The sequence below is a fragment of the Hevea brasiliensis genome, chromosome 5, assembly GCF_030052815.1.
Source record: "Hevea brasiliensis isolate MT/VB/25A 57/8 chromosome 5, ASM3005281v1, whole genome shotgun sequence".
In the NCBI taxonomy this organism is placed as follows: domain Eukaryota; kingdom Viridiplantae; phylum Streptophyta; class Magnoliopsida; order Malpighiales; family Euphorbiaceae; genus Hevea; species Hevea brasiliensis.
The window spans coordinates 4,703,539-4,728,968 of NC_079497.1; the positions used below are offsets into that span (position 1 = coordinate 4,703,539).

General features: G+C 36.4%; 1 non-coding gene across 1 annotated transcript; it reads left to right on the plus strand.

Annotated features, from left to right (window-relative positions):
- Positions 1-23,284: 23,284 nt before the first annotated feature.
- Positions 23,285-23,391, plus strand: LOC131180413 (small nucleolar RNA R71). Its single transcript, XR_009149188.1, has one exon. It is a non-coding gene; the product is annotated as a small nucleolar RNA R71 (small nucleolar RNA).
- Positions 23,392-25,430: the final 2,039 nt, after the last annotated feature.

Sequence of the window (25,430 nt, forward strand, 5' to 3'; positions counted from 1 at the left end):
GGTCAGTTTGGTGCAGTGGCAGCCTGCTCTCATTTCACTTTGGTCAATTGGTTCACCAAGTTTTAATCAGTTTTTGGCCATGGTTCCTGAATGAAAATTCTGCTATTTTATGTCTATTTTCATCCCCAAGTGGTGGTATATCAATTGGACTTGTAAAATTTCCGTTTTGGTCCTTCAAAGTGGATTTGGTCATGCTGCCTACGAATTTGGTTTTCAATCCAACAATTCCACACACATCTCTTTTAGTCATTATTGACCATTTTCCATCTCACAATAGACCAAAGTCATCATTTATGCATTTCTCCAAAATTTGGTTCACAAACCCTAGCCTCCAAACCCTAACTTACTAATTTTTTTGCATTTACTTGATTCCATGCCTTTAACCATAATCATTCAACTAACTAAAGTTTATATACCCCTTTCAAACCATTCAATTCATGCAAATCATCCTCATAACCAAGCTGGCCTAAAATCAGTTTAGTCCCTCTACATGAAAATTTTTCATGTTTTTATGCAATTAAAATCTTGTTTAATCACAATTTTATACTAAAAATTCAATTCAAATTCAAATTAAAAGAGGAAACTTACCTTAATTGAAGCTTTTTTTTCAATCTTCCTCAAATCTTCAAATTCTTTTAATTTCTTGCTCCAAATCTTCTTCTTGAGGGTCAATTTAATGGTTTCTATAATTATTTTCAAGGATTAGGGGGTGAAATCTAAAGTTTAAGAAGCTTAAATCTAAGTTTTAATGGTGAAACAAAATAAGAAGAGAGGGAGAGGAGAGAGCTACGGGAAAGAGAGAAAAAAAGAAGAAGAAGAAGTAAAAAAATTGGCTTTTCAATTTTCTTTTTAGTCTTTAATTTGACTTAGTCAATTAGTTAATTAAATTAAAATTAATTATGAGGTCATAGTTACATCATCATGATGATGTCATCAACTTTTCAACTTTTTCATTTTCTCTTCTTTTTTTTTTATTTTTCTATTAGTTCTTTAATTTAATTCCCGATTCCGAAATTTTCTTTTCTCCGATTTTATTTGACAGTTAGGTCAGGAGTCAGCTCTCGGGGTCAATTGACCAAATTGCCCCTCGTCGGTTTATCCCGGTTTGCAAATAATTCCATATTTCTTCCGGCTCCCTGACCTAATTATTTGACTGGCTTAACAGTTCTTTTTCGTGATTTTCTCTTTTCCATTGTGTCTATAAGGGTCCTAAGGACCGCAACGTCACTTTTTACGATTCGAAATTTGAGTTTAAAATGACTTCGCAGTCGTTCCCGAGGAGGTCACTCATCGCTGTGACTCTCGGCTCGTTTAACCTCTTATGTTCTATTTTTCTTATTTATAGTTAACTAATTAAACATTACTAATTATTTGTGTTTATGGCTTCTCAAGTTGTCTTAAGTGTGGCCCTAATCCTATTAATTGTTTGGACCGACACCGGTCACCGGAACAGTAAAATATACCAGGCTATGCAAATGGGGGTGTTACATGATAAATGCATGCTAAATGGATAATGTACAAAGTGAGACCTTAATAGTAATTAGGATGACCATAAAATCTTCCAAACAAATGATTAAGTTGGAAATGCTATAATTAAAGTAATTATAACATGGGCCCTCCATTGGGGCAATAATTTTAAGAAATTTTAAATAGTTGCATAAGATGCAATTAATTTAAGAGATTTTCTTATGAATAATTGTTAAGCATGAGATGTTGTAAATATATAAATGGTTTAGTGGCCAATATTGGATGTACCTGAGGACATTAAAATTATTTGCATAATTACTGGCTCAATGGGATCAACTTAACTAATGCAAGATAAGTCAATAATAGATGTACCTAAGATTTTGAGCATTAGGGTAATTAAAGTAATTATAACATGGGCCCTCCATTGGGGCAATAATTTTAAGAAATTTTAAATAGTTGCATAAGATGCAATTAATTTAAGAGATTTTCTTATGAATAATTGTTAAGCATGAGATGTTGTAAATATATAAATGGTTTAGTGGCCAATATTGGATGTACCTGAGGACATTAAAATTATTTGCATAATTACTGGCTCAATGGGATCAACTTAACTAATGCAAGATAAGTCAATAATAGATGTACCTAAGATTTTGAGCATTAGGGGCTAGGTGAGATGTGATGGGCAAGGAGTTGCTCACTTATAGTTTATTGTAATTCCAATAACGAATGTACCTGAGGATGATCAATAGAATTATAAGAATTCAATCACCCACTAGAAATCCATCCAACTAGTATTTCTGTTTTCTACTTTGAAAGTGTAGGATTCGCTAAGTTAGTGGGAGAACCAATTTGAATAAAAGACCATAATCATTTTGGTTAATTACTTGATACATTTACTAATTAATCTGGTTATTTTCTGCAGTTAATTTTCTGATAATAATGAGCACAGAATAACCACCACCATCCAATATCCTTGCAAGCATACTTGATCGTAATAGGTTGACAGGACCTAATCTCTCTGATTGGCTAAGAAATTTGAAACTTGTCCTGAACCTTGAACATATAGCATATGTTCTAGATTCAAATGTTCCTGGTCCCTTACCTCCAGAGGCCATTCCAGAGGAACATGAAACTTTGGATAAGTGGAAGGTGCATGATATGAGAGCTAAGTGTTACATGCTTGCTTCCATGAGTAATGAGCTACAGAAGCAGGATGAGAACATGCAGAGTGCAAGTGAGATCCTCCTTCACCTATAAGAGTTGTATGGTGAGTACAGTAGGAATGCTAGGTATGAGATATCTAGGCAGCTGTTCCACATGAGGATGTCTGAGGGACAGAATGTTGGGGATTATGTCCACAAGATGATTCGGCTGATTGAGCAGTTGGAACATCTTGACTTCAACATGGATTTCCAACCACAGACGGATTTGATCCTTCAGTCCCTTCCTGAGTCTTTTGGGAATTTTGTGACAAATTTTCATATGACTAAACAGGAATGCACCTTAGCTGGTTTACTCAACAAGCTAGTTATTGCCCAAAAGAATATGCCGGGCAATAAAGGAAAAGAGGTAGCTTTGATTGCATCTTCTTCTGCTGGAAAGTCCAACAAGAAGAAGGGCAATAAGAAAAAGAAACCTCAGATTCCTAGTCCTTCTAAGAAAATAGCTAAACAGAAAGGGAAGACTAAAGCTAATGGAGGCAAAGGAAAGTGTTTCCACTGCCAGAAAGATGGGCACTGGAAAAGGAATTGCCCAGAGTATCTTGCTTCTCTGAAGGACAAGAAGGATAAACCTTCGGAAGGTACGTCTATATCTTGTTATTTAGATTCTGATGATACTCATAGTTCATCTACAGCTTGGTTTTAGATACTGGTGCCAGTTCTCACATTTCTAATGATATGCAGGAATTAGCAAATAGTAGCAGCTTGCGTTCTCAAGATGTTAGAGTCCGGATTGGCAATGGTTCAACTGTTGAAGCTTTAGCCATAGGATCTAAATCTTTTTACATGTTGAGACATGTTTTGTGTTTGGATAATATTTTATATGTACCTGATGCTTTTAAGAACATCATTTCTATATCTAGTTTGACTAGAAATAGCTATGAATTTCAATTCACAGATGATGTTTGCAATATTTATTTTGGAAATAAATATATTGGTTCGGGTTATATGAATGAAGGTCTTTATTATTTAGATAATAATGACAAACACAAAATGAATGCAAGTGATCCAAATGAATGCAATGCCATGGTGAAAACCAACTCAAGTTCAAAATATATTTGGCACTTAAGGTTATGTCATGTTGCAGAAGATAGGATTGCAAAACTGGAGAAAATGGGGATTCTATCCTCATTGGGCTCTGAGCCTACTCCAACTTGTGAATCTTGCCTTCAGGGCAAAATGACTAGATCACTCTTTGTTAGACAAGGGCTAAGGGCTAAAAATATTTTGGAGCTAATACATAGTGATGTATGTGGTCCATTTAAGGAAATAGCTAGAGGCGGTTTTGATTACTTTATTACCTTTACTGATGATAAATCAAGGTTTGGGTATTTGTATTTGATGAAATACAAACATGAATCCTTTGAAAAGTTCAAAGAATTTAAATCTGAAGTAGAAAATCAAATAGGAAAGAGTATTAAAGCTGTTCGTTCATATCGTGGAGGTGAATATTTGAGTACTGAATTTGATGAATACTTGAGAGAGCACAGCATTGTTTCCCAGCTGACTCCTCCAAGAATGCCACAGCTGAATGGTGTATCTGAAAGGAGAAATTATACCCTATTGGATATGGTACATAGTATGATGAGCTATACTGATATGCCAATCTCCTTTTGGGGATTTGCATTAGAATCAGCTTTGTATATTATGAATAGGATTCCATCAAAATCTATTTCTTCTATACCTTATGAGATATGGCATGGAAGAAAACCAAGTCTTAAGCATGTTAAGATTTGGGGTTGTCCAGCTTATATCAAAAAGCTGAACACTGATAAATTGGAAACTAGATCAGAAAAGGGTCAATTTGTTGGATATCCAAAAGATAGTTTTGGATATTATTTTTATTTGCCTACATCACAAAAGGTTGTGGTGAGTAGAGATGCTACATTTCTTGAACAATAGTTTGTTCAAGAAGGAGGCAAAGGAAGGCAAATAGAGTTTTAATTGGAGAATTTTGACCAACCAACAGATAAGATGGATATAGATCCATCTAGTCAACCTACACCCATTGATGAAACATCTACAGCTATTCCTCGTAGAACAACCAGGGTATCTCACCCACCAGTGAGATATGGTTTCCTTCATGAAGAAGAACAAGAGTTTTTTACTCATGAAGAAGTAGATCATGGAGATGATACACTTACCTATGAAGAAGCTATATCAGATATAAACTCTTCAAAATGGATTGATGCTATAAAATCCGAAATTGATTCCATGTATAAGAATCAAGTTTGGGATCTTGTTGACCCACCTGAAGGTATTATACCTATAAGGAACAAATGGGTTTTCAAGAAGAAAATTGGTTCTGATGGAAAGGTAGAGACCTATAAGGCAAGGCTAGTAGCGAAAGGGTTTTGCCAAAGGCAAGGAATCGACTATGAGGAGACTTTCTCGCCTGTTGCCATGCTTAAATCAATTAGAATTCTATTAGCAATAGTTGCATACTATGATTATGAGATTTGGCAAATGGATGTCAAAACAGCTTTTCTCAATGGATACATTGAAGAAAACATTTTTATGGAATAACCTAGGAGTTTTGAATCCCAAGATGGTTCCAAGGTATGCAAGCTAAAGTGATCCATTTATGGGTTGAAGCAAGCTTCGAGGAGTTGGAACATCCGTTTTGATGAAGCCATTAAATCATTTGGTTTTATCAAAAATGAGGATGAGCCATGTGTATATAAGAAGGTTAGTGACAATGCTATCACTTTCCTTGTCTTATATGTGGATGACATACTGTTGATGGGTAATGACACAAGTATGTTGACAACTGTAAAGGTATGGTTGTCAAATACATTCTCCATGAAAGACTTAGGGGAGGCAACCTATATTCTTGAGATTCGCATCTATAGAGATAGAGTGAAAAGAATAATTGGTTTATCTCAAAGTCTATACTTGGAAAAGGTGTTAAAGAGGTTTAACATGCTTGATTCCAAGAGAGGATTATTACCAGTGAGACATGGTATCCACCTTTCTAAAGAGATGTCTCCAAAGACACCTGAAGAAAGAGATAAGATGGCCAGGATTCCATATGCTTCGACTATTGGAAGTTTAATGCATGCAATATTGTGTACTAGGCCAGATATCGCATATGCTGTTAGTTTGACTAGCAAGTATCAATCCAATCCAGGTTTGGAACACTGGATAGCTGTCAAGAATATCCTTAAGTACTTGAGAAGAACTAAGGATTTATTCTTGATCTATAGAGGTGGAGACTTGCAGTTGGATGGTTATACTGATTCTGATTTCCAATCAAATATCGATGATAGAAAGTCTACCTTTGAATATGTGTTCATTTGTAATGGAGGTGTAGTTAGTTGGAAGAGTTCCAAACAGAGCATGATTGCAGATTCCACTACTGAGGCTGAGTATATTGCTGCATCAAATACTGCAAAGGAAGCTATTTGGATAAAGAAGTTTGTGAAAAAACTTATAGTAGTTCCTTCCATTGAATCAGCAGTTCCACTACACTGTGACAACAATAGAGCAGTCATACAGGCTAAGGAACCAAGGTCTCACCAAAAATCCAAACACATAGAAAGGCGCTACCACATTATCAGAGAAATAATTGGGCGAGGCTGTAACACCCCTATTGGTATAGCCTGGTATATTTCACTGTTCCGGTGATCGGTGTCGGTCCGGACAATTAATGGGATTAGGGCCACACTTAAGACAACTTGAGAAGCCATAAACACAAATAATTAGTAATGTTTAATTAGTTAACTATAAATAAGAAAAACAGAACATAAGAGGTTAAAGAGCCGAGAGTCACAGCGATGAGTGACCTCCTCGGGAACGACTGCGAAGTCATTTTAAACTCAAATTTTGAACAGTAAAAAGTGACGCCGCAGTCCTTAAGACCCTTATGAACACAGTGGAAAAGAGAAAATCATGAAAAAGAACTGTTAAGCCAGTCAAATAATTAGGTCAGGGAGTCGAAAGAAATATGGAATTATTTACAAACCGGGTTGAACCGGCGAGGGGCAATTTGGTCAATTGACCCCGAGAGCTGACTCCTGACCTAACTGTCAAATAAAATCGGAGAAAAGAAAATTTCAGAATCGAGAATTAAATTAAAGAACTAATAGAAAAAAATAAATAGAAAAAAAAAGAAAGAAGATGGAAAAGTCAAAGGTGATGACATCATGCATGATGTCATAAAGGATTAATTAAATTATTTACTAAATGGGATTTTTGGTCTTCTAAAAGGGGATAAGACTAAAGAAAATAAAACAAAAAAAAAAATTTAAAAAGTGTCTTCTTCTTCCCTTGGTTTGCCGCCCCACCTTCTCCCTCTCATCTCCATGGAATTCTTCCATTTAAGCTTACAATTAAGCTTGATTTTCTCCACTTAATCAACATAACCCCCCCTAAAAACTTCACTAGACTTTGCAATCTCAACTTAAGAACAAGAAAGAAAGAAGAAAGGAGGAGAGGAATTGAAGAATTGGTGTTTAAGCTGAGGTTAGTGTGCTAACTTACCATTTTACTTCTTTAAATGCATAATTAGTTGTGAAAGTGGGCTTGGAACTTGATTAAATGAAACAAATATGGGGGAAAGACCATTTCTGAAATTTTGGCCTGGTTGAAGGGAGTATGAATTGCATGAATTAAATGAGTTTGAATGAGTTAGGAAACCTTACTTAGTTGAATGATTAGCATTAAAACCATTAAATGTAGTTAAATGCATGAGATGAATGAGTTAGGGTTTGAATGTTAGGGTTTGTGAACCAAATTTTGGAGAAATGCATAAATGATGACTTTGGTCTATTGTGAGATGAAAAATGGTCAATAATGACCAAAAGAGATGTGTGGAAATTGTGAGAATGAAAGTTAAATTCGTAGGTCAAATGGTCATGCTGCTAGCAGCATGACCAAACCAACTTTGAAGGACCAAAATGGAAATTTTACAAGTCCAATTGATATGCCACCAATTGGAGATGAAAATAGACATAAAATAGCACAATTTTCATTAAGGAACCATGGCCAAAAACTGACTAAAACTTGGTGAACCAATTGACCAAAGTGAAATGAGAGCAGGCTGCCACTGCACCAAACTGACCAAATGAACAGTAACTGTTCATTTGGTCATAATTCGAGCTAGACAGGTCAAATTGACCTGAAATTTTACCAGAAATTAGATAAGATATAGATCTAAAACTTTCATGAAGGACACTAACCCAAATTATGCCATTAACCCATTCAAATTATTGAGCAAAGTTGAGTTACTGTACCTGCAAAACTGCAGGATTGCCATTTGAGCAGTAATGTTTGAATGGCTATAACTCTCTCTAGAAAACTCTGATTTAGGTGATTCTTAAACCGATGGAAACCTAAGACATAGTAGAACATTTCATATGAAGAAAGTTAGACCAAATTATGAACTTAACTTGATCAAATTACTGAACAAAGTTGGATAAAAAACCTGCCACAACCAAAATTGCAGCATAAACAATGCACGTGAACAGTAATTGTATTTTGGCTATAACTTGAGCTACAAAACTTCGATTGAGGTGATCCAAAAATGAGAATAAACTTAAAACAATAAGGAACATTTTCTATGAAGGAAAGTTTGCCAAATTCTAACAGTAGATTGATCAATGGAATAGTGCAACTAAGAGCACCAAAACTAAAATTTGACAATTTGGCCAAAATGACTTAAGTTTTGAGAAAATGACCAAAACCAACAAGTTTGGTGACCAAAATGTGGTATGTGGGTGAAGTTGGAGTTCCCATACCTGTTAAGCCATAAAAAGTCAACAATTTGACTTGAATTGTGCAATGAATAGTAACCCGAAACACAAAAACTTCGAGAACGTCGAAATTAGTACATTAAAGCTAGGTGAAAATGAAGTGAAATTTATTTTTGGATTTATGCTAAGTTATGGTACTGAAACACTGTAAAACTGTATGTTTCAGCTGAAAAAGACTTAGAAACTCAAAGAGACTGAGTCAAGGCTTCAAGGCGACTCCAGTCAGGTTTGTGCACAATAATAATTGTTTAAATATTTTAATCTCAAAAATTTGACTTCTTTGATTAATTATGTATTGTGTTGCCATTTTATAATCGTAAATGTGACTTTGGAAAGTGATTAGATTTCTCATAAATTGTTTACATAAATTGTTTTGAATGGATTTTATGTTCACACTTAGCATGACAGTACCACATTATTCCTCCTCCATTCATGGGGTTGAGATCATTTATTTTCCTCCCTCTCTGGCTTGCCAGTTGAGGTTGTAGATCGGATGAGTACTCATTAGCTAGCTAGCCACCTCCCTCATTGATTTTGATTAATGGGGTTGAGATTGCTTTGTCGTGGTGTACAACGCGGCATTGATCGGAAATTTTGTGTCATGGCTTAAGTTGTGTATGACTTTGGCAACACTGTGTTTATGAAATTGTTTGACTAAACTGTGTTTAATATATTATTTGACAAAATGATGTTATTATGAACTTTGATATTTGTGAAATGTGATTGAGAAATATTTAAATTGTGTTTGACAATGAATGATTTATTTATTATATTTTAAATTTTTATTGTGCACCACTGAGTATTTTTATACTCAGCGATAGCTTATTTTACTGTCGCAGATAAGAGCGAGGAGAAAGCAGCATAGTGAGCTGCTGTTAAATCGAGGACTACTCTGACTATTTTGTACGGGTATTATTTTATACCCTTATAGATAATTTTGATGTAAATATAGAAATGTTTTATGTATCAATGTAAGTTGAGCAGTTGTAAATAAATTGTAATAATATTATTTTGGATTTTCTTCTGTAAATTTAATATTTGTACATATAAATTTCCTGCTTTATGCTTTGTGAATGGAAATATTAAATATTTTGAGACGAGAAATCTTGAATTGTATTGTGAAATTATTTTGAAGTGTGTTGAACTGAGTTGATTGAATTATTGAAGGTTGGGAGTTGTGAAATATTTTTGGAAGTGCCTTTTTTTAGGTATTTGAAGAACTGTTTTCTCCAGTTTTCAAACGGAACTCTGTCAAAATTTTTATAAAATTTGCGGCAAAATTTAAAATGGAAAAAATTTTTACTAATATTTAAGCTTTGAATAAATGGTTTTTAATTCTCACTAAAATACTCACCACTTCCAAAATGTAAGAAAATCGTTTTAAAATCCCTTGTAGGGTACTTAATGAGTTATCGGTAGGTGAAGTTCGATAGTTCATTAAGTATTCTACGGGATCATGTTATGCCTTACGGAGGGGTAAGGTGTGACATGTTTTAGTGGTATCAGAGCATGGTTTTTCAATAAATTTTGACTATGTGTATGAACATTTTATTGATAAGTACAACTGCTCAAGTGTCTTTAATTGATACATATGACATATTTACATCATGAATATGTACTAACGGAGGTCAACCTCCTTGTGTTTGATCACAGGAAGTAGAAATTTTGAGAAAACGGAATGGAAGGAGGAGATCATTCCGAAGAACAATCTGTTGAGGCTGAGGTTCAAGTGGAAGCCCCAGCACTCCAGAACGTGAGTGGGTCAGTCACTCCAGCTCCTGCTCCAGCACCGCAGTTTCCTGCTCAATTTGTACAGCAGATGGCGGCGTTCTTCCAGCAAATGACGGGTAATGTGCCACCCCAAGTTCAAATGCCAGTACCTGTAGCACAACCACAGCCCTCAGCTCGGCAGTATGAAAAATTGATGAAATTTGGGGCCACTGAGTTTAAAGGCACTGTGGATCCACTGGAAGCAGAACAGTGGTTGGAAAGAATGGAACGAGTTTTCAGAAAGCTGCAATGTACGGAAGAGCTGAAGTTTGAGTATTCTGTTTCCTTGTTGCAAGGGGATGCGTTTGAATGGTGGAAGACCATCCCCCACAGCCTGGTTGAGCCACCTGTGCTGACATGGACAGACTTTTTGAGGGAGTTCCGACAGAAATGGGTTCCCGATGCATATGTGGACATGAAGTTGCAAGAATTCTTGAGTTTGAAAGAAGGGAACCGAATCAGAGAATATGAGAGAGATTTCTCAAGGCTAAGCCACTATGCTGGAAGCTTAGTCTCCACCCCCAGAGACAGATGCAAGAGGTTTGAGTCCGGGCTAAGGCAGAGTCTGAGAATGCAAGTTGTGGGTTTCAGACATCAGAATTTTGCTGAATTGATCTCACAAGCCTTGGAATTAGAAAGGATAGAATCCGAAGGGGCAGTGAAGAAGGGTTCACAAGAGAAAGAGAAAGCTGAAAAGACTACTGGACAAGCATCTGAAAGTGGTTCTGGCAAGAGGAAACAATTTGGGGGATCCAGCTCCCGTAGAGGCAGAGGCAAATTTTCTGGCCAAAGACCACCTCGGTCTGGTCAGCCGACCCAACAAGCTTCTCGAGGATCTCTATCAGTACGACTGTGTGAAACTTGTGGTAGAACTCATGGTGGGGTTTGTTTCAAGGCCACCGGTGCATGTTTTAATTATAGAGGGAGCGGACATTTCGCTAAGGATTGCACTAGTCCGCGCTGCTCTGGATCTTTTGCTATCTCGGAAGGATCAGCCCAAGTCTCTGCACCTAGAGGGTCACAGTCAGCTGCTAGAGATAGAGGCAGAGGTAGGGGCCCTGGTAACACTCCTGGAAGTCAGAGCACTGTTAACCAGCTAGTATCCAGTAGCGCCCTAGTCAGAGTGTATACTATGCGTCAGAGGGAGGAAGCTGAAACATCAGACGTAGTAGCTGGTAATTTCTCCATCCTTGACCAAGACGTGCATGTGTTATTTGATCCTGGCTCCACACATTCGTATGTTAGTGCTAGTGTGATGTGCTCTACTGCTACTCAGTGTGTACCAATGGACTATGATGTGTTAGTAACTAGTCCATTAGGCCAGGAGGTCAGGGTAAATAGGCTACATCGAGACTGTCCTTTGGTGATCCAAGGACATATTTTCCTATCAGACTTGATTGAAATGCCCTTTAGAGATTATGACATTATCTTGGGCATGGATTGGTTAGCCAGGCATCACGCCACGATTGACTGTAGACTGAAGACAGTCACTTTTGGTCTTCCTCAGTATGGTGATGTAGTAATACATGGGGAGAGGCAGTTATTGCCTTCAAACATCATTTCAGCTGCACTGGCCAGAAAAATGATTAGGAAAGGGTGTGAGGCATACTTGGCACATGTGATAGACACCCAAGTGGGGAGTCCAGCACTGAAGGACATTCCTACTGTATGTAACTTTCCGAATGTGTTTCCTGATGAATTGCCAGGATTACCTCTAGAAAGAGAAGTGCAGTTTGAAATTGATGTTATGCCTGCTGTGGACCCAATCTCCATAACGCCATACAGAATGGCACCAGCAGAACTAAAAGAATTGAAAGTGCAGTTGCGAGAGTTGCTTGACAAGGGCTTCATCCGCCTTAGTGTGTCACCTTGGGTAGCGCCAGTGTTTTTTGTAAAGAAGAAAGATGGCACTCTCCGGTTATGCATTGATTATCGGTAGTTGAATAAGGTGACAATAAAGAACAGATACCCGTTGCCCCGTATTGATTATTTGTTTGATCAGTTGAGGGGTGCGGCTGTGTTCTCCAAAATTGACCTGAGATCAGGTTATTATCAGTTGAAAGTACAAGAGCAGAGTATACCTAAAACTGCCTTCAGGACCCACTATGGCCATTATGAGTTCTTGGTCATGCCATTCGGGTTAACTAATGCTCCGGCTGCTTTCATGGATCTGATGAACACTATCTTCAGACCATACCTCGACTAGTTTGTTGTGGTATTTATTGATGATATATTGGTCTATTCGAGGAATGCAGAAGAGCATGATAGACATCTGCGGATTGTACTGCAGACTTTGAGGGAGAAACAGCTATATGCCAAATTGTCGAAATGTGAATTTTGGCTGAAGGAGATATCCTTTTTGGGGCACATAGTATCAGCAGAGGGTATTAAGGTAGATCCTAGCAAAATTAAAGCTGTCCTTAATTGGAAGCCACCCAGAAATGTCACAGAGATTTGCAGTTTTCTGGGTTTAGCTGGATACTACCGTCGATTTGTGAAGGGATTCTCCATGTTGGCATCTCCATTGACCAAGCTGCTTAGAAAGGATGTGAAATTTCAGTGGACGGACAAATGCCAGCAAAGTTTTGATGAATTGAAGAGATGTTTGACTGAAGCTCTAGTCCTGACTTTACCTACACCGGGTAAAGAATACACCATTTATAGTGACGCTTCTCATAATGGGTTAGGCTGTGTATTGATGCAAGGTCGAAATGTTATTGCCTATGCATCACGCCAGCTAAAATCGCATGAGAGGAACTATCCAACACATGATTTGGAGCTTGCAGCAATTGTGTTTGCTCTTAAGACTGGAGACATTATTTGTATGGGAAGAAGTGCTACATCTACACAGATCATAAGAGTTTGAAGTATTTGGGCACCCAGAAAGAGTTGAATTTGAGACAGAGGAGATGGTTAGAGTTGATAAAAGACTATGATTGTCTGATAGACTATCAGCCAGGGAAAGCTAATGTTGTGGCTGACGCCCTAAGTCGCAAGACTATGGCAAGTCTATAAGTTACTCCTTTGTCTTTGATACATGAGTTGAGATCATTACATGCCAGTTTAGAGATTAATGATGAGGAGCAGATGGCAGTTGCATGGCATGTACAGCCAGTGTTGATTGATCAGATTAGAATGGCTACCCAGAATGATAAGAAGTATCAGAAGCTGATGGAAGAAGTCCAGCAGGGTAAGAAACCAGAGTTCTCAATCAGAGATGATGGTTTACTGCTACACCAAGGCAGAATGTGTGTTCCTAATGATGTTAATTTGAGGTAGATCATTTTGAAGGAAGCACATGAGTCTCCTTTTGCTATGCACCCTGGTGGTACAAAAATGTATAGAGGGCTAAAGGAGCATTACTGGTGGATGGGTATGAAGAGAGACGTGGTAGAATTTGTGTCCAAATGCCTAACTTGTCAGCAAGTAAAGGCAGAGCATCAAGTACCCACTGGATTGTTACACCCACTACCAGTGCCAGAATGGAAATGGGAAAGGATAACGATGGATTTTGTAATGGGACTTTCGAGGACACATAAGAGTCATGATGCAGTGTGGGTCATTGTCGACAGACTGACTAAGTCTGCTCATTTTCTGCCAGTCCAAATGGACTACAATTTGGACAGATTGGCCAGATTGTACATCGATGAGATTGTGAGACTGCATGAAGTGCCGATTCTATCGACGACAGAGATCCTAGGTTCACTTCTAGATTCGGGTAGTCTTGAGAGCCCTAGGAACTAGATTGAACTTCGATCGCATTCCACCCACGCATGCATGGCCACCCGAGAGGGTAATTCAGATCTTGGAGGATATGCTTCGGGCTTGTGTGATTGAGTTTGAGGGTAGTTGGGATACACACTTGCCTTTGATTAAGTTTGCTTATAACAACAGCTATCAATCAAGCATTGGGATGCCTCCATATGAAGCTTTGTATGGCAAAAAATGTAGAACCCCGTTGTGTTGGGATGACGTGGGTGAAAGAAAAATGATTGGACCCGAAATTGTTCAACAGACTGAAGAGAAAATCAGGGTGATCAGGGGTCGACTTAAAGCGCATCGAATCACAAAAGTCCTATGTTGATTTGAAAAGAAGGGATATTGAGTATGCAGTGGGTGAGAAAGTTTTTCTCAAGGTTTCTCCTTGGAAGAGGATTATGAGATTCGGCAGAAAGGGGAAAATAAGTCCTCGTTTCATTGGGCCATATGAGGTATTGGAAAGAGTGGGTCCTTTGGCATATCGTTTGGCACTACCTCCAGAGTTGGAAAAGATACATAATGTCTTCCATGTGTCTATGTTGAGGAGGTATCGATCAGACCCACCTCATGTATTACCAGTAGAAGAGATAGAAGTGAATCCAAACTTCACATATAATGAAGAACCCATAAAGATTCTGGCTTATAAGGTGAAGCAGCTACGGAACAAGCAGATACCATTGGCAAAAGTGCTGTAGAACCATCATTCAGGCCAAGAAGCTACTTGGGAACGAGAGGAGGACATGAGGAGACAACACCCACAACTGTTCAGAGATTGACACCAGGTAAAATTTCGAGACGAAATTTATTTAAGGGGGAGAGAATTGTAACACCCCTATTGGTATAGCCTGGTATATTTCACTGTTCCGGTGATCGGTGTCGGTCCGGACAATTAATGGGATTAGGGCCACACTTAAGACAACTTGAGAAGCCATAAACACAAATAATTAGTAATGTTTAATTAGTTAACTATAAATAAGAAAAACATAACATAAGAGGTTAAACGAGCCGAGAGTCACAGTGATGAGTGACCTCCTCAAGAACGACTGCGAAGTCGTTTTAAACTCAAATTTCGAACCGTAAAAAGTGATGCCGCAGTCCTTAGGACCCTTATGAACACAGTGGAAAAGAGAAAATCACGAAAAAGAACTGTTAAGCCAGTCAAATAATTAGGTCAGGGAGTCGAAAGAAATATGGAATTATTTACAAACCGGGTTGAACCGGCGAGGGGCAATTTGGTCAATTGACCCCGAGAGCTGACTCCTGACCTAACTGTCAAATAAAATTAGAGAAAAGAAAATTTTGGAATCGAGAATTAAATTAAAGAACTAATAGAAAAAAATAAATAGAAAAAAAAAGAAAGAAGATGGAAAAGTCAAAAGTGATGACATCATGCATGATGTCATAAACGATTAATTAAATTATTTACTAAATGGGATTTTTGGTCTTCTAAAAGGGGATAAGACTAAAGAAAATAAAACAAAAAAAAAAATTAAAAAAGTGTCTTCTTCTTCCCTTGGTTTGCCGCCCCACCTTCTCCCTCTCATCTCCATGGAATTCTTCCATTTAAGCTTACAATTAAGCTTGATTTTCTCCACTTAATCAACATAACCCCCCCTAAAAACTTCACTAGACTTTGCAATCTCAACTTAAGAACAAGAAAGAAAGAAGAAAGGAGGAGAGGAATTGAAGAATTGGTGTTTAAGTTGAGGTTAGTGTGCTAACTTACCATTTTACTTCTTTAAATGCATAATTAGTTGTGAAAGTGGGCTTGGAACTTGATTAAATGAAACAAATATGGGGGAAAGACCATTTCTGAAATTTTGGCCTGGTTGAAGGGAGTATGAATTGCATGAATTAAATGAGTTTGAATGAGTTAGGAAACCTTACTTAGTTGAATGATTAGCATTAAAACCATTAAATGTAGTTAAATGCAGGAGATGAATGAGTTAGGGTTTGAATGTTAGGGTTTGTGAACCAAATTTTGGAGAAATGCATAAATGATGACTTTGGTCTATTGTGAGATGAAAAATGGTCAATAATGACCAAAAGAGATGTGTGGAAATTGTGAGAATGAAAGTTAAATTCGTAGGTCAAATGGTCATGCTGCTGGCAGCATGACCAAACCAACTTTGAAGGACCAAAACGGAAATTTTACAAGTCCAATTGATATGCCACCAATTGGAGATGAAAATAGACATAAAATAGCACAATTTTCATTAAGGAACCATGGCCAAAAACTGACTAAAACTTGGTGAACCAATTGACCAAAGTGAAATGAGAGCAGGCTGCCACTGACCAAATGAACAGTAACTGTTCATTTGGTCATAATTCGAGCTAGACAGGTCAAATTGACCTGAAATTTTACCAGAAATTAGATAAGATATAGATCTAAAACTTTCATGAAGAACACCAACCCAAATTATGCCATTAACCCATTCAAATTATTGAGCAAAGTTGAGTTACTGTACCTGCAAAACTGTAGGATTGCCATTTGAGCAGTAATGTTTGAATGGCTATAACTCTCTCTAGAAAACTCTGATTTATGTGATTCTTAAACCGATGGAAACCTAAGACATAGTAAAATATTTCATATGAAGAAAGTTAGACCAAATTATGAACTTAACTTGATCAAATTACTGAACAAAGTTGGATAAAAAACCTGCCACAACCAAAATTGCAGCATGAACAGTGCACGTGAACAGTAATTGTATTTTGGCTATAACTTGAGCTACAAAACTCCGATTGAGGTGATCCAAAAATGAGAATAAACTTAAAACAATAAGGAACATTTTCTATGAAGGAAAGTTTGCCAAATTCTAACAGTAGATTGATCAATGGAATAGTGCAACTAAGAGCACCAAAACTAAAATTTGACAATTTGGCCAAAATGACTTAAGTTTTGAGAAAATGACCAAAACCAACAAGTTTGGTGACCAAAATGTGGTATGTGGGTGAAGTTGGAGTTCCCATACCTGTTAAGCCATAAAAAGTCAACAATTTGACTTGAATAGTGTAATGAATAGTAACCCGAAACACAAAAACTTCGAGAACGTCGAAATTAGTACATTAAAGCTAGGTGAAAATGAAGTGAAATTTATTTTTGGATTTATGCTAAGTTATGGTACTGAAACACTGTGAAACTGTGTGTTTCAGCTGAAAAAGACTTGGAAACTCAAAGAGACTGAGTCAAGGCTTCAAGGCGACTCCAGTCAGGTTTGTGCACAATAATAATTGTTTAAATATTTTAATCTCAAAAATTTGACTTCTTTGATTAGTTATGTATTGTGTTGCCATTTTATAATCGTAAATGTGACTTTGGAAAGTGATTAGATTTCTCATAAATTGTTTACATAAATTGTTTTGAATGGATTTTATGTTCACACTTAGCATGACAGTACCACATTATTCCTCCTCCATTCATGGGGTTGAGATCATTTATTTTCCTCCCTCTCTGGCTTGCCAGTTGAGGTTGTAGATCGGATGAGTACTCATTAGCTAGCTAGCCACCTCCCTCATTGATTTTGATTAATGGGGTTGAGATTGCTTTGTCGTGGTGTACAACGTGGCATTGATCGGAAATTTTGTGTCATGGCTTAAGTTGTGTATGACTTTGGCAACACTGTGTTTATGAAATTGTTTGACTAAACTGTGTTTAATATATTATTTGACAAAATGATGTTATTATGAACTTTGATATTTCTGAAATGTGATTGAGAAATATTTAAATTGTGTTTGGTAATGAATGATTTATTTATTGTATTTTAAATTTTTATTGTGCACCACTGAGTATTTTTATACTCAGCGATAGCTTATTTTGCTGTCACAGATAAGAGCAAGGAGAAAGCAGCAGAGTGAGCTGCTGTTAAATCGAGGACTACTCTGACTATTTTGTACGGGTATTATTTTATACCCTTATAGATAATTTTGATGTAAATATAGAAATGTTGTATGGATCAATGTAGGTTGAGCAGTTGTAAATAAATTGTAATAATATTATTTTGGATTTTCTTCTGTAAATTTAATATTTGTACATATAAATTTCCTACTTTATGCTTTGTGAATGGAAATATTAAATATTTTGAGATGAGAAATCTTGAATTGTATTGTGAAATTATTTTGAAGTGTGTTGAACTGAGTTGATTGAATTATTGAAGGTTGGGAGTTGTGAAATATTTTTGGAAGTGCCTTTTTTTAGGTATTTGAAGAACTGTTTTCTCCTGTTTTCAAATGGAACTCTGTCAAAATTTTTATAAAATTTGCGGCAAAATTTAAAATGGAAAAAATTTTTACTAATATTTAAGCTTTGAATAAATGGTTTTTAATTCTCACTAAAATACTCACCACTTCCAAAATGTAAGAAATCGTTTTAAAATCCCTTGTAGGGTACTTAATGAGTTATCGGTAGGTGAAGTTCGGTAGTTCATTAAGTATTCTACGGGATCATGTTATGCCTTACGGAGGGGTAAGGTGTGACAGAGGCGATGTAGCCATGCAGAAAATAGCATCAGCTAAAAATCCAGCTGATCCATTCACTAAGCCTATATTACAGACTCAGCTAGACCAACATCTTGAGAAGATGGGTCGAAGATATTGTAATGAATAGCTCTAGTGCTAGTGGGAGATTGTTAGTAATATGCCCTAGAGCATATCATTTAGTATGTATCTTGTACATGTTTTATTAATAAAAGGCGTTTCCACTTTTCCATTTATATAATATATTTATGTGTAATAGAAAAGGTCCATTGATATTTTATTAGAAATTCTATTCTTAAGTTGTTAAGAATATGAGTGATAGTATTTCTAGTACAAAGTTTCATAAATAGGTTCACAATCGAGAATACTTCATAATAAGGACATGAATTATCCAGAAAGATTGTATTCATGTTTGTTCCCAAGTTATTTATATGAGATATAGATAAGATGGAATGGTGAGTCTCATGCCATATAACAAATATGATAGGCACTTATACATGATAAGTAAGCCGAACCAGTGACACTTATGACAAGCACATGGAGTTTACTCTTGTCAATGTTTTGTCATAAATCATATTAGTGCATATAATCTTTAGACCTGAGATAGCACAGTTATCTTGTATATTGGTAGTTTGAGTTTGATACTACTTTCATACTTTTACTGTGTATGGGTATATGGGCATGTGTTGGCTCCTACTAGTTATATATGGAGGTAGGTGTTAATCAAGATGGAATATGTTCCTCTAAGTAAATAGAGATAAAATCCTATGTTCATTTAATTGTTCTTGATGTTTCAAGTTCCTGGCCAGGACAGATAGATTTATTCAAAAAGAATTTCTGATGAGAAAATCTTTTAATCGAGAACTGGAATTAAGAGAGAACATAATATTCATAGCAAATGGGGTTTGACATAAACCATTACTCCAGCTTGAGTTGGGATTTTGTAATAGAGAGATTTTAGTGCATGGTAACATATGATTATAGGTTCATTTAAGGTAAACCTTATTACTGATTGGGTGGCCATAACATGCTATGCTAGGTGTTAACCATGGTCTGTGAGGTGCATAAAATGATTTAGAGAAATCATTTATGGTAAGAAAGAATTCTGATGATATTAAGAGTTGATATCATGTCTCATTGCCAATTAGTGATGAGCCTAGTAAGTCACATACATACACAAGTTATCACCTAATTAAATATGATTTAATTAATTAATTAAAGAGTTTAATTGATTAATTAAATAGGTTTGGTTTGCAATTAGATTGCAAAGTCCCTAGCATGACTTGAAACTAAATCTAGATTATTGGATGTATAGTATAAGTTAAATTATATTTAAAGTGTTTAAATATGAATTTAATTAATGAGAAATTAATTAATAAAGATTAATTAATTAATTTATATTTGATATAAATTAATTAGAAGAAGAGAAATAATTATTTTGGGTTGAGAACTCAAAATTAAGACACAGGGGCATTTTGGTCTTTTTACAGGGTGACATGTGGCACCATGAGATGGTGACACATGGAATTACACATAAGCTTGCCAAATGTCTTTTAATCATGTAAGATGATTAAAATTAAGATTAAATATAGGTTTGACACTTGGCACAATATGATTGGGTCAATTAAAGCTAGAACCAATCAGAGGATGACATGTGGCAAGGGTTTAATGTGTTGACCTAGCTATATAAGTGTTGTTATGAAAAAAAAATAACACCACTAGCAGCCTCTTTCTTTGGTGCCGTCACCTAAGAAGGTTTCTGTCTTCTTCATCTTCTTCTCTCATCTTTCCAAGAGATTAACAAACAATCTCTTGAATTAAAAATACTAGAAATTATTTCTAGTGTCCTGTTTACATCTTTAATCTCTTAAAAGGCAGAACTTGATTTTCTAAATAATAGAAAAAGCTTTAGAAGCTGTTCAAGAGCTGCCATAGGTGTTCTTGGTGTGGACAAGCTAGAGGGATAAGATCTGGTGTCCTGAAGACGCATCTCAAAGGCGCAAATACACTGTAGTGCATCAAGAGGTTAGTGTGTTTGTTCTTGATTTAATCTAGGGTTCTAAAATTAATCTGATTAATTTTAAAATCTTAAATGGCAAATACAGATCCAAAAACATATTAAAAGAGTTTTAATATGTTGTTTATTATTGAAATCAAATAGATAAAAATAAATCTTGCATGATGCATGTAACCCTAGGTGAAAATTTTTGAATTCAATGGTATAAACTTGATTTTTTCATGCTTCCGTTGCTTCAAAACATGCATCATATGAATCACCATACACAGTAAAATCATCTATGAATACTTATACAAGTATGAATGTAATTTAAAAATATGCTCATCGTGCATCTCTGAAATGTGGCAGGTGCATTACAAAGCCCGAAGGGCATCCTTCTAAAAGTAAAAGTTCCAAAAGGGCAAGTGAAGGTAGTATTCTCTTGATCGTCCGGTGCAATCATAATTTGATTATATCCAGAAAAACCATCAAGAAAGTAGAAATAAGACTTACCTGCTAACCGCTCAAGCATCTGATCAATGAATGACTGTGGGAAGTGGTCTTTCCTTATTGTTAAATTCAGCTTGTGGTAGTCTATGCACATTCGCCATCCACTCTGAATCCTTGTTGGAACAAGTTCATTATCTTGATTTGCTACCACAGTGGCTCCTGATTTTTTTGGCATTACTTGGATTGGACTTGCCCATTTGCTATCTGAAATTGGGTAAATAACTCCTGCATCCAGTAGCTTTAAAATCTCCTTCTTCATAACCTCCATCATCTTTGGGTTCAACCTCCTTTGAGCTTCTCTACTTGGTTTAGCCTCATCCTCTAGTAAAATCTTGTGCATGCACACTGATGGACTTATACCTTTGATGTCAGCTATTGTCCATCCAATTGCTTCCTTGTGTACTCTCAGAACCCTAATCAATCTGTCTTCTTGAATCTTTGTTAAATTACTTGAGATGATAACTGGAAGTGTCTCATTGTCTCCTAAGTAAACATACTTCAAATGCTCAAGTAAAGGTTTGAGTTCAAGAGCTAGTGCCTGCACCACAGAAGGTAATAATTTTGTGTGAGATACAGGTAAGTCAATTTTTGATACTTCATACCTTTTTTTAACAGGAGGTAATGACTGCAATGCCATTACTGTCTCTTGAACCTCTACACTTAATGGGTGATTGGTACTGATTTGTTGAATTCCTTGACTAATCACCACTTTTAACTCATCCTCCATGCTTAACTCAAAGACATCCTGCACTTTTGTATCAATAATATCAATAGAAAAGACAGAATAATCATCAGCAGGATACTTCATGGCATCAAAAATATTAAATTTGACAGTCTCTCCATCAAACTCCATAGTTAAAGTGCCATCATCCATATCAATTTTTGTCTTGGCAGTCTTTAGGAAAGGTCTTCCAAACAGAATCAAAGCTGACTTTGATGTGGGAACACTAACCTCCATATCCAAAATGTAAAAATCTATAGGAAAAATCAATTCTCTAACCTGCACCAACACATCTTCAACTACTCCCAATGGGTAAGCATTAGAACGATCAGCTAACTGAATAATGACACTAGTTTCTTTCAAAGGACCCAAATTTAAATTTTGAAAAACTGAATTTGACATAACATTAATAGATGCTCCTAAATTTGCCATTGCACGTTCAAATTTAGAATCACCTATTCTGTAGGGAATAAAAAATGAACCTGGATCCTTACACTTAGGGGGTAATTTTTGCTGAATTAATGCCGACACATTCTCCCCCACACTGATCTTCTCATTATTCCTCAACTTGCGCTTTGTAGTGCATAGTTCCTTAAGGAATTTAGCGTACTTGGGAACTTGTTTAATCGCATCAAGTAAAGGTATATTGACCTCCACCTTCCTGAAAGTCTCCAAATTTTCTTTCTCTTATTCTTCTTTCTTATTTTTAGCCAACCTGCATGGGAATGGAGGAAGAACAAAATTATTAACCTTATTTAGTTTAGATTCAGTACTTACCTCAATTTCAGGAACTTCAGACTCTTTTTCTTCTTGCTTCTTTTTTGGCTCATATGGAGTCTGATTATCAACTTCTTTCCCACTTCGCAACAGTATAGCACTTACATTTTCTCTGGGGTTCATGACTATTTGTGATGGGAGCTTTCCAGAACCTTGAGCTTCTAGCTTACTCACAAATGAGGCTAACTGACCAATCTACCTCTTTATGTTTTGAATGTTATTTTTGGTCTCCTATTGAAACTGTTGTGTATTGTTAGCCAAGGCTTTAACAATTTCATCAAGTGACATACCTTGATTTGAGGGAGGCGGAGGTGGAGGTGGTTGTGGTTGATTTACTTGTGGTCTTTGCTGTTGGTATCGGTTTTACACCAGTTGATTTCCATAACTCAATTTGAGATGATCTCGCCATCCTGGATTATAAGTATTAGAATAGGGATCATACCTTCATTGTGGCTGTCCATAACGTCCTACTGCATTAGCATGTTGCATTGACTCATCCTCTTATAACACAGGACATATGTCAGTAGCATGACCCGATCCCGAATAAATTCCACATGCCTTAACAGGTTACATGTTCCCTACAACCAACTGCCTCACCAAAAAAGTTAAATCAGAAATCTGTTTCTCAAGGTTAGATGTACTTACCTCATTAACCTTCATAGGTGTGTGATCCATTCTTATTCCAAACTGCTGAGAGTTTGCTACCATGTTAGCAATCAGCCTTCTTGCCTCTTCTGGTGTCTTATCAACCAAAGCTCATCCACTAGCAGCATCTATCATACTACGGTCCATTGGTAGAAGTCCCTCATAAAAATATTAAATCAAAAGCTGCTCACTTATTTGATGATAGGGACAGCTTGCGCATAGCTTCTTAAATCGTTCCCAATACTCATATAAGCTCTCTCCATTGTACTACCGGATGCCACAAATTTCTTTTCTTATGTTGGCAGCATGAGAAGCCGGAAAATACTTCTCCAAAAATATCTGCTTCATCCCATTCCATGAGTTGACAGATCCAGACGGAAGGTAATATAACCAATCCTTAGCTGTGCCCTCCAGTGAGAAAGGGAAAGCTCGAAGCTTGATTTGATCCTTTGAAACTCCTTGAGGTTTCATGCTGGAACACACAACATGAAATTCCTTTAGATGCTTATGTGGATCCTCACCTGCAAGACTATGAAACTTAGGCAACAAATGGATTAGTCCAGATTTTAACTCAAAAGCAACATTTAAAGCAAGGTATTGAATACACAAAGGCTATTGGTTTAGATCAGACACAGCCAACTCTTTCAAAGTCCTAGCAGCCATGGTCTCGTTTTCGGAACTTGACTCTGAGTCCGAATCTGAACTTAGCTCCTTTGGAGATTGGACTCCTTTAGATGTACTCGGAATCAGCCTACCTTGCTTAGCCAATTTTCTCAACTGTTTAGCTATTTTTTCTACTTCTGGATCAAAGAGCAACTCACCAGATTGAGAAGTTCTTGTCATAAATAAAAAGAAATCAAAGCAAAAACAGAAAAATGCCTTAAAACCCTAGAAAACAATGGAATTTGGCCTCAAGAGGGTGGGGCCAAGGAATCCTATAGATTGATTGGTTTTGATCAGAGCGTCATTTCCTTCAAAATAGGTATGGGCCGCCCTCCAAATTCAACCAAAATTCTTAATGAATAGTAATAATGAATAGTAACACGTGAAAAAAAATTTTTTTTTTCTTTTCCAAAAACCTGAAAATACCAACAACTCACAAACAAAATTAATTAACAGAATATCTAACACCAAAAACACGAAATCAAATAAACTTTAGTCCCCGGCAACAGGGCCAAAATTCTTGATGGGTGTCGAATCCACCAAAAATTAAATTAACTAAAATTACCAACTATAAAATATTTTCAGTAGCAAATGGTAAATTCAGGTCGAACCCTAGAGACTGAATTATTGGATTTTCGTGCACTTGGGTAATGGGAAACGGAATAGACAAAGATTGGGCCGGGGGGGGGGGGGGGCGGTGGGTTTTGTAACACAAAATCAGAAGAAATCAGAAATTCAAGAACTAAATATAAAAATCTCAATTTAAACAAACTTCAGTCCAAGGTAATTCTCATTCCAATGCATTGATTTGATCATAGACAAAAGAAATACAATTATCTCTTATTGAATACTTAACATAGATTTACCAAACAGTGAGGTAAACCCCTGACTTCCCTATACTCATCAATTCAAGCTCAGCACTCTTGTTGACTCTAATTATTAACTGAATTGGTATTCAACAATCCTCATCAAATTAATAACTGCTTTAAGAATAGAAAGTAGTTAAGCTAAACAACAATTTATGAAGCATAAATCATTTAATTTCACCCTATTGTTTCTTTAGGTTATTATCAAAAACTGGGATCATAATCAATAAAACCTAGTTACTACTCATGTTCAATCTTACACAACAATTATGGATTATGAAGATGGACTAGCAATTAATCTCATCAAACAATCAACTAATAGGCCTTTTTAGCAAATCATTCAATAAATCAAAGACAAATAAATCAGAAAATAATAGATATTCAAAAAGACATAAATTAAATTAAGAACCTAGTCTCACAAATCAAGCAAAAGAACTTGAATCCCTTGAACTAAATGAAAAACTTAGCCACTCATAACTTACAGAAAAATAAAAGAAAAACTAAAGAAGAATTCTCAAAGATGAATGGAGAGGCTGCTGAAATCATTTTTGGAGGCCTCTAAATCTCCCCTTGAGTCGGCTGCTATCTCTTCTATTTATAATAAATGGTCTAGGGTTAGGTTTTTAGAATTTCTATAAAAAACTGTAACTAGAGCGAAATTAGAAAACTGACTGTCGACTGATACATGGCCCGTGTATCACTACACGGCCCAGGGCCGTGTAACTTACTAGAGCTGAATGGGCTTGTTTTGCATGGGCACAGAAAGTTACACGGGTCTCTAAGATTTACACAGGTCAAGTTACACAGCCC